Source organism: Lactuca sativa, chromosome 3 (genome assembly GCF_002870075.4).
Source record: "Lactuca sativa cultivar Salinas chromosome 3, Lsat_Salinas_v11, whole genome shotgun sequence".
Classification (NCBI taxonomy): domain Eukaryota; kingdom Viridiplantae; phylum Streptophyta; class Magnoliopsida; order Asterales; family Asteraceae; genus Lactuca; species Lactuca sativa.
This window is the reverse complement of record NC_056625.2, coordinates 314,830,337-314,840,300: the sequence shown is the minus strand read 5'-3', so window position 1 is coordinate 314,840,300 and position 9,964 is coordinate 314,830,337.

Sequence of the window (9,964 nt, the reverse complement as noted above, 5' to 3'; positions counted from 1 at the left end):
CGAACACAACATCAAAAAAATTTTCAAAAACAACATTATTACATCCAAATTATAAGTATTCAACAAAGAACCATACAAATGAGTAAAAACATATAATTTCGAAAACAATATCAAACTTACAGATTAAAATGAATTAAGGAAGAAATACATACATTTATTCGACTAATCAGACTGATGGGAAGGTTGAAGTTTTTTTGCATTTGTTTTCTACGTGGGAATTATGACATAATGTTTGTGTAAATCGATTATTAAAAAGGTTTGAAATATATATACAAGTCAATATAATGAAAATTATCAGGTAATCAATTGAAATCTCATTTAAACTTAAAATAGAAGATATCATGCTTGAAAGGTGTATTGGTTCATAAAAATATCCGAAACTTTTGAAATTTGAAATTAATAGTTTCCGAGATTTCAACATATAATGTATTTGGAAAGCAATTTTGAATGGAAATGGAGCCTAAATTTAAGGTTTGCACTAATAAGGAACCAATTTTGTAGTTGTAAGTTTGGAAAGAATTCAAGTATCATTTTCATTCAATTCCTACATTTAATTTCCTAATATAACGGGTTGACTTCTTGTTTGATCAAGGTGACGTAACCAAATTGATCTAAGGGTGTAAAACCTATAAAGAAAACACAATCAACGGTCCAAATTGTTTTAGATGATGTCATAAGGTTTATCTTTTAATAATATTTAGATATTTCTTTTCTACGTGGGAATTATGATATAATGTTTGTGTAAATCGATTATTAAAAAGATTTGAAATATATATACAAGTCAATATGATGAAAATTAGCAGGTAATCAATTGAAATCTCATTTAAACTTAAAATAGAAGATATCATGCTCGAAAAGTGTATTGGTTCATAAAAATATCCGAAACTTTTGAAATTTGAAATTAATTGTTTCCGAGATTTCAACATATAATATAATTTGGAAAGCAATTTTGAATGGAAATAGAGCCTAAATTTAAGGTTTACATTAATAAGGAACCAATTTTGTAGTTGTAAGTTTGGAAAGAATTCAAGTATCACTACTAGAAAAACAGCCTTTAATGACGCGCAAACAATGACACGCGGTGATTTACGACACGCAAAAGCGCGCGCTCTAAAAATAATGTCATCTCTTCAAACTTTTGAAGGATAGAGGTCACGCTTTTGTGCGTGCCCTAAAATTAATGTCCAAGAAAAAAAATTAAAAACACGGAGGGCACTTAATTAAAAATGGGCGTCGTCTAGAAATGTCGCTTTATATTTTTTAAATGAAAGGCGCGTTCTATTTTTTTGCAGCTGGGGGGAAAGAAAATCCCAAAAGTTTGAAATGCCGCCATTGTTATCCTCTATCTTATTTCCATCTTTCTTCTCTCTCTCTCTCTCTCTCTCTCTCACTCACTCTCTCTCTTTCTCTATCTCTCTTACTCTAATACCCAAAAAAAACCCTAATATCATCACAAATCCTCTTTTCTCCCACAACAAAATCGCAATATCACCAAATCTTTGATCCCGCAAGTAATCTGAGTTCACCTTTCAATTTCATTTGTCTCGCAAGTAATCTGAGTTCACCGGTGGCGTTCCTGACTGTATCAATGGAAGCGCTGCTCAAGTCGCTGACCAAGTTCTTCACCTGTGTTTCGAGTTCCGTGAGATCAGTTCTCGCTTCAGTAGCAGAAGAAACAACTCTCGGCCCAAAAGATGATCTCCGCCATATTTGGTTTCGTGCTCTGTTTCCAAATCGAGGTGAAACTGCATGCTGGGAAGCAGCAATGGCAGCCTGAGGCTCTATGTCTCTATCTCCAATGGCGATACAATGATGCACGAGTTTAAGAAATCGGAGGAGGGATTGAGAGAATTTGTCGCTTCCTCTGGTTTCTCTTTTGATTCTGGTAATGTTTATATTCGGTTTCTCTTTCTTCAAAATTCTTTTTCACATATTTCTTCCCATATGAGTTTATGATTTCAGATTTTTTCCATATGATTTTGATCTTAGTTTGTGATTTAGAATTCTCAATCTTCGGTTTCTCCTTTATCCACCAGTTCATGTGCCCGATTGGGTTAATAGTTATGCTAGAATTTGATCAATTTCTTTGAAATTTAGGGTGAATTAGGTTAGGGCATGAATAGGAAACACTATAAATGGTTTGACTAAGTCGACGTCTTCTTCTCCTGTATCAACTTGACACCTCAACTCTTCTTTTGCACTGATCTGTAATCTATACTAGGTTTGATTTTTTTTATTTACAGGTTTTGTTAGTAGACCATGTCTATTGTTACTCAAATTAAACATGTTGTATTTTTTTTATTACAGGATGTGGTTTGACAAATGGTTGTTGAAGGAGCACATAAGTTCAGAGCCACACAACCTCAACTTGGTTTTTTGTTCTTCTTTCTTCTTTAGCTCCTGAGGCTTGATTTCATTGAAGGTTTGTGCTCTACATTCTAAGAATGCTCTTGCATGGATTGATCTTTGTCATTTAAGTTTCAATAGTATCATGCCTTGAATTCTTCCTTAATGTGTTTTTGACTATGTAGGTTTGTTGGGTGCCAAATAGCATGGTCCAAGCATCATCTCGATGACTGTTTTCCTGATCTTCCTTCACATCTTATAATCATTTTTCCTTTTTAACATTATTAGTATTTTGTATTTCTATCATGATGAAGAACTTTTTGTCTTGTTCTTTTCCCACTCAACTTTTTATTTCAACTAGTTCTAATTTTTTTTTTTTTTGCTTTTATTCAGGCTGGATTTTTTCAAGTACCTGATTCTGATAGGCTAGGTTCTTTCTTAGGTTGGATTTATTCAGGCTGGATTTGTTCAAGTACCTGGCCATATATATTCTAGCAAAGTCGGTATGCATTATTTAAGCCAAATAATTATGTTTGGAAGAAGATCCCAGCGTGCATTTTAATGCCATGGTGAAGCTGATTTTAAAATAATATTAAAATTTTCTTTTACTTTCTTTATTCTAGTTATTTATTTTTGATTATGAATTTGGATGTGATTACAGGGTGAGGCATTAGTAATAACTAAAATGAACCAAGGAAAAAGCTAAACAACCTGAAATAGGGATCCAGCCATGAACCAGACAGTGTTAAGCTCATTATACTCTTTTCTGATGCCTTCTGCTCTTTCAACAACTTCAGCCTGATAGGAGGGATGTATGTGTAATGTGTTTGTTATATTCAACAACACAGGGGTGTCTATTCTTAAATTCAAAACTTAGGATAGGAACATATATATACCTTTATTGGACTTCCTGTAGATAATTGAGCTCAGATTCAGACCATAAGAGTGGTAATTCAACAGCTAGTTGTCCCTTTCCACATTGACGATCAAGCTCTTTTATATATGGGTACCAGAAAGATTTTCTTACAGGAAGCAGGGGGTCTTTCATATCAACATGAAAAGTACCATGTTCCAATCATCCATACAGATATAAGAACTAGCAACATTCTACTTGATAGAGAATTGCAGCAAAAAATAGCAAATTTTGGGCTTATAAGACTGCTACCAGAAGATACGACTCATCTTAGCACAAAATTCTCAGGGACTTTGTATGTTTAAAAGTACATATAACTTAACTACTAATTCAATTTGATTAAAGTAAATTTTCAATAACCAATGTTAAATCTTTGCAGGAATAGTGGTTATGTAGCACCTGAACATTTTTGCCATTATTTGTAGGACTATAGCTGTTCACTTCACCAACCCATTCCATGTCAGCACACGTGTAGCAGATAAATGCAGTGATGGCACCTTGCTTTTGCAGGTATATTGATCTCAAGTCTTGTTAGGGTTAAATGCAAAAAAAAAAATAATAATAATTATTTACTCACATTCCCAGGTGATACTCCACTCACAAGTGAAGGCTAACTTAACCATACACGATTCTTGGCTGGACCTAAAAGACGGTTTTACCCTTGCTGGTGAAAGTCAAAGTAATGGAAGACCAACATCCGCCTTCTTTCCACTTGTAGTTCCTTCTACATCAAGAGTCGGAATCTTGTTCACTATATCCCTACCCACAAATGGCAAGCATTATTTTATTTCTCATTTTATCACTCATCTTTAGAAAAAATAATCAATCTCTTTTTTTTTTTTTTTTTTTTTTTTTTTACAGATGAAGCGAAAGATATGAATCCTGATAGTGATACGATATTAAATATAAAATATAAAATATCTGGGGATAGAAATCATGGATCACATACTCCTATGTTTAGTGAGACCTTAAGCTTAGGTGAGAAGTTCTTACTAGCCTTTCTGTTGTTATGTGTATGATAGGCACAGGATCTACATGAGAGTGGAGCGCATCTGAATTTAATGGATGAGAAACTAGATCCTAGTGAATATGCAGTAGAACATGTTGTGGAGATCATCAAGATAGCATTGATGTGCACTCAACCACCATCAACTAGACCTACAACTTCTGAAGTGGTTATATGCTTTTAAGTGAAAAATCTCTTCACTTATGTATGTATGTATGTAGGTATGTATGTATGTATGTATGTATGTATGTATGATTTTTATTAATACCTTATGTATATATATATGCAGGAATGGGAAGGATTAATTGAATTGATGGGAACTGAATCAAGAGCTGTAGGGGGTCTTGAATTTTTACACAAGTAAGTTATGGTTTGCTTTTTTTTTTTTGGTTTATAAGAAAGGGGCTAGGGGTAAAATTGTCATTTTACTAACGGTGCGAGTAAGAGGGACCAAAATCACAACAAAGTGAAACAACAAGGACTAGAAGGTCAACTAAAGTCTTGCCTTTTGAAGGATCAAAGTCTTCAGTTGAACCAACTACAATTGTTAGTCCCTAAATATAGATTTCTTTTTTCTTTTCGTCCCTACAGTTTCCTTTTTGCATATTTGGCCTCTTCTCCAACGAAAATGACTATTTTTGGGTCCAAAGTGGAAAAAATCAGCTATACTCAAGGACCAAAACCTTTACAAGAACCTCAAAAATAAGGACCAAAATTGAAACACAACTTTTCATTACAAGGGTAAACATGTCATTTTCTAATCCAAACTTTTTTCCTTTATGTAAATATAAAAATATATATTTTGCCCTCCCTGAAACAAACCTCAACAAGATGAAGATTCGAAGCACGGTTGAGGACAAAAGCAAACTCACAATTGTATTGTCTCATAGTTTTCTCAAAAGCTTCTTTAATGCTCACAACCTGCATGTTAATCAATTTTTATAGCATGCTCACAACGTATCTAGAAGTTTTGGAGGAAACGAGACACAAGCAAAAATAAATAAGCATGCTTATTTATTTAATTTACAATTTACAATACAATTGATAGATATATGAATCCATATGTTACTTAATTTTGTTCTTTTTTATTTTTAATATGTGCAGCATAGGGAGACATCAATGTCCTTCAAAACTATAGATGATGTCCAAGTCTTACTCTATGCAGTAAGTATTAAAGAAATAGCAATGCACTTTCATTCATTTGTTTCATATTTTTTTCACATTTCTCTAATGATATTTTTCCTTGAGTCATAGAATGATTGGCTCATATCTTGTTTTTTGATATTTATACGCAGTTTTTTTCTTACGTCGGTGGTGGCGAAGTTCAAGATTAAGGGAGACTTGTAATCATGTTTGGCTTTCCTTTCCAGTAAGAAACAGAGTTGTATGATTATTTGTTAGTTTTATAGGAATGTATAACACATGTTAGCAATGTATTATTTTTGTTTAACATTTGAATGATTTTTTGTATGACATTATAATTTGTGCAATTTATTTTATATTATGCAATGGATTGTATTTTTTGTATATGGTATTTTATTTCTGTTATAAGAAATTAAATGAAAATTTAATTTAAAAATTAATAAATATATAATTTTTTTTTAAACATTTAAATTTACGATACGCAAAAATGTATGTCATCTTCATTTATGACATGGCCTTTCTTGACAGGGGCTTTCTTGATACGCATTGCGTGTCATTAACATGCGCGTCGTAAAGTTACGACACGCGAATGCGTGTCGTCTTCCTTTATGACAGGGCCTTCCTTGATACGCATTGCGTGTCGTAACCGCGCGTCGTAAATGCGCGTCGTCTATAGACGACGCGCAAAAGCGCGTCGTCTATAGACGACGCGCAAAAGCGCGTCGTCTCTCTTTATGACAGGGCCTTCCTTGACACGCATTTGCGCGTCGTCTGAGCGTTTTACGACGCGCAATGAGCGTCGTAAAAGGCCTTTTTTCTAGTAGTGTATCATTTTCATTCAATTCCTACATTTAATTTCCTAATATAACGGGTTGACTTCTTGTTTGATCAAGGTGACGTAAGCAAATTGATCTAAGGGTATAAAACCTATAAAGAAAACACAATCAACGGTCCAGATTGTTTTAGATGATGTCATAAGGTTTCTCTTTTAATAATATTTAGAGATCATCTTTAGTCAAGTATATATATATATATATATATATATATATATATATATATATATATATATATATATATATATATATATATATATATATATGAATTTTCTGTTTGAATGGTTCTAACATAAGGAAATTATATATATATATATATATATATATATATATATATATATAACGTTCTCAAAATTCGATTATTATTACGACATCCCTCTTCATAGTCGAATTATGAAAACATGGCAAATAAAAAATATTGTAGCAAAAGGTTGGTCTAGGATCATGTCTTTATGTGAGACATCATGAATCGTGTCACGTATGCTTCGGGTATATGATCGATTACATGTGTTATGTAAGACATCACGAATCGTGTCCCATATGTGTCGGGTATAGGATCGATTACATGTGCTATAATATTTATCCTTTCTAAATTTTCCAAATGCCTAGGGCATTAACAGGGAAAAAGGACTAGAACTAGATATGAGTAAAATGATTAAGCAATTGTCAAGGACGATATGAGGTTTACCAAAGATTGGTTGCTCATGGGAAATTGGAAGTATAGTGTTAATTTTAAAAGGACCATATTGACATATTCTGAAAAGAGACAACTCTTTTCAGAAGTGATAGTCGAAATGGGAATGTGAAAATGTTTCTATAGTATTTTAAGTTTATGTTATGTTCTAGTGTTTCTTCGTAGTATAGTTGGTAAGTTTTTAGACTTGTTGCAACATCACAACCATTTCTAGGCATATGCTAATCACTTATCGGATATATATTGTTTATCAGGCTATATCAATCCCAGATCTGATTATATATCCACAGGCCTACCTGTGTTGTTCAACAATCACAATACTTTTGTTCTGATCTAGTATGACATTGTCCTAGTATGAATGCATGTATGTATACTTTAGTAAAATATTTTATTATTTTAAAAGTATAACTCTTGGTCAGAGTGTTTTAATCCCATGTGTTTATACTTGTATATCTTATATGGGTTGATATACTCAGTTCACTATAAACAAGGCTTTGATACCAATCTGTCACACCCCCAAACCAGAACGGCGGAAACGTTCAGGAGCGCAAGACCTCATGTACATTATCATAACAATGCACAATAGTAAAACAAGCAACAACATCCATTACATTAATAATATAGTTTATAAAAGTGTGTTCAGTGAATTGTTGTATGACACCAAAAATGTATATATATATATATATATATATATATATATATATATATATATATATATATATATATATATATATATCAAAATAAAAGACTAGTCTTGAACATGCTCCGTCTTCTCAAAACCTGGTCCAGTGTACCTGTCTACTGGTGACCTGAGAATACAAGCTATTTTGAAAGAGAGTATCAACATTTAAGTTAGTGACTTCATAAGTAATTTAGTGTCAAAAGTTTGCCTTTGATTCACGAAAATGTTTATAATGGTTTGATGAAAATGTTTGTATACTTCCTAGAAAATCCTATAGTTTCTACTAAAGTGAAAAGTAGTCTTCTACCAAGACTCAACTGTTTGTATGTTCTGTTTCCATTGAAAATAATGTAAAGTATATGTTTGTACTTAAAATAGTATAAATGTGTGTTTTCCACATCTGTAAAACAATCTTTACTCGAAAAATAGTATGCATTTCTTATGTGAGAATATCACTGTATGAATGTAATGGAAAATGAAGATGTACAATAGTGTTGTATAAAATACTCTATTGAAGCACTAACTGCCTTAAAACCAAATTGTTAATTAAGGTAAAAATGTGATTAGGTTATAACCATGCTTGATTGACTAGTATAAAACACGACATTCTTTAGACATCGAAAATGGTATGACATTTGTCACCCGTTGACCTGCAGGTCCCACTGTAGCTAGCAGCAAAGTGTAGGATGATCAATCATGTATAGATCTATACACAAACTCACGTTCTCCCTCCAGGAGACTCTGGTTACAAAACATGACACAACAAGTATATTGTTATGCCATGAAATAGTATCTCACATTTTAGTTATTCTGTTCTTGTTATAGTATGTATGTTCCTTTATGTTCTTGTTATAGTATGTATGTTCCTTTCTTGTTCTTGTACATAAATAGTAATAGTATGTATGTACTGAATCATGTATGTTTATATGTTCTAGAAATAGTATGTAGTTATCCTCTAAACTATACCTATTATAGTTTACTAGTATGTTCGTTTTAACTGTTACTGATTTAGAGAAAAGACTCGATTGTTAAACATAAGCAACTGAGTTAAGTATGTTCCATAAAATGGGTTTAATATTCATGTAAGTATTTAATAAGTATAACTATGATTTAACTAACAATCAGATTAGTGATCCTACCCTAAGCCCACAACCAAACAAAGAACAAGAGTTACGGTATTTAGCAATAATCCTAAATCCGTTAAAGCATATTTATACGTAAATATGTACACGAATATGATTTTGATATAAAAGAAGTTTAAAATTGTTTAAAAGAGTTTTGAAAGTGTTTTTAACAAGTTTTTGAGTATGAGAAATCCTTTTGTTTGAATGTTTCCATATGTAAATGTTTAACACAATTATATTGTGTACTACTTGTATTCTTCCCCTTAAAAAGCATTTAAAAGCATTTAAAACTGTAATTTGAAGGGGTATGAACTCACCTGATGTAAGTGATTTGTATGAAAGTTTGATATAGGATGAATAGTTCTCTGAGTTGGATCCCAAGACAAAACAAGTCCTAAAACGCATATTAATATATATATATATATATATATATATATATATATGTATGTATGTATGTATGTATGTATGTATACATTTAGTGATCATATTCACAAATATAGCAAGGAAACGGATTGAGTTGCAAGCTTAACTTATAAAAGAGGGTGCTAGAGTTGAAAAAAGGAGGCTGGAAGGGGTTCACGGCCCAAAGATCTTGATGATATTGGTTCACGGCTTGATGTTCTTGATAAATGATGAGGATGTAAGTGTTCACGACCCAAGAACACTTGATGTTCTTGAGTTTAAGGCCCAAATATCTTGATAATCTTAGGTTCACGGCTTGATGTTCTTGATAAATGTTGAGGATGTAAGTGTTTATGGCCGAAGAACACTTGATGTTCTTGAGTTTACGTCCCAAGGATCTTGAAGGATAAAGAATACCTGAAGATCTTTAGCAATGTCTTAAGAAGATTCAAAGGAAAAGGATGATAGTTGAGAGGAAGCTATTTTCGGTTAAAGATCCTTGGGAATTGACAACTCCTCACTCGCCCAATTGTTGGAGTGCATGATACCATATAATCTATGGAACGATAAGCATAGATCTTGATAGGGCATCGGTCATAGGCTTGGTTGTGAACTAATTATTTGCTCATATACATACGAAACTAGCTTACTTATTATAGCAACGAACTTTTATTATTGGAAACTTATTTACTTGTCTTAGCAACAAACTTGGTTGCTCATTATAGCAATGGAACTTGTTTACTCGTTTTAGTAACAAACTTTATTTCCCATGAGAATATGAACGCCGCATCTCATTTAGGCAACATATTTTATCTCTCATG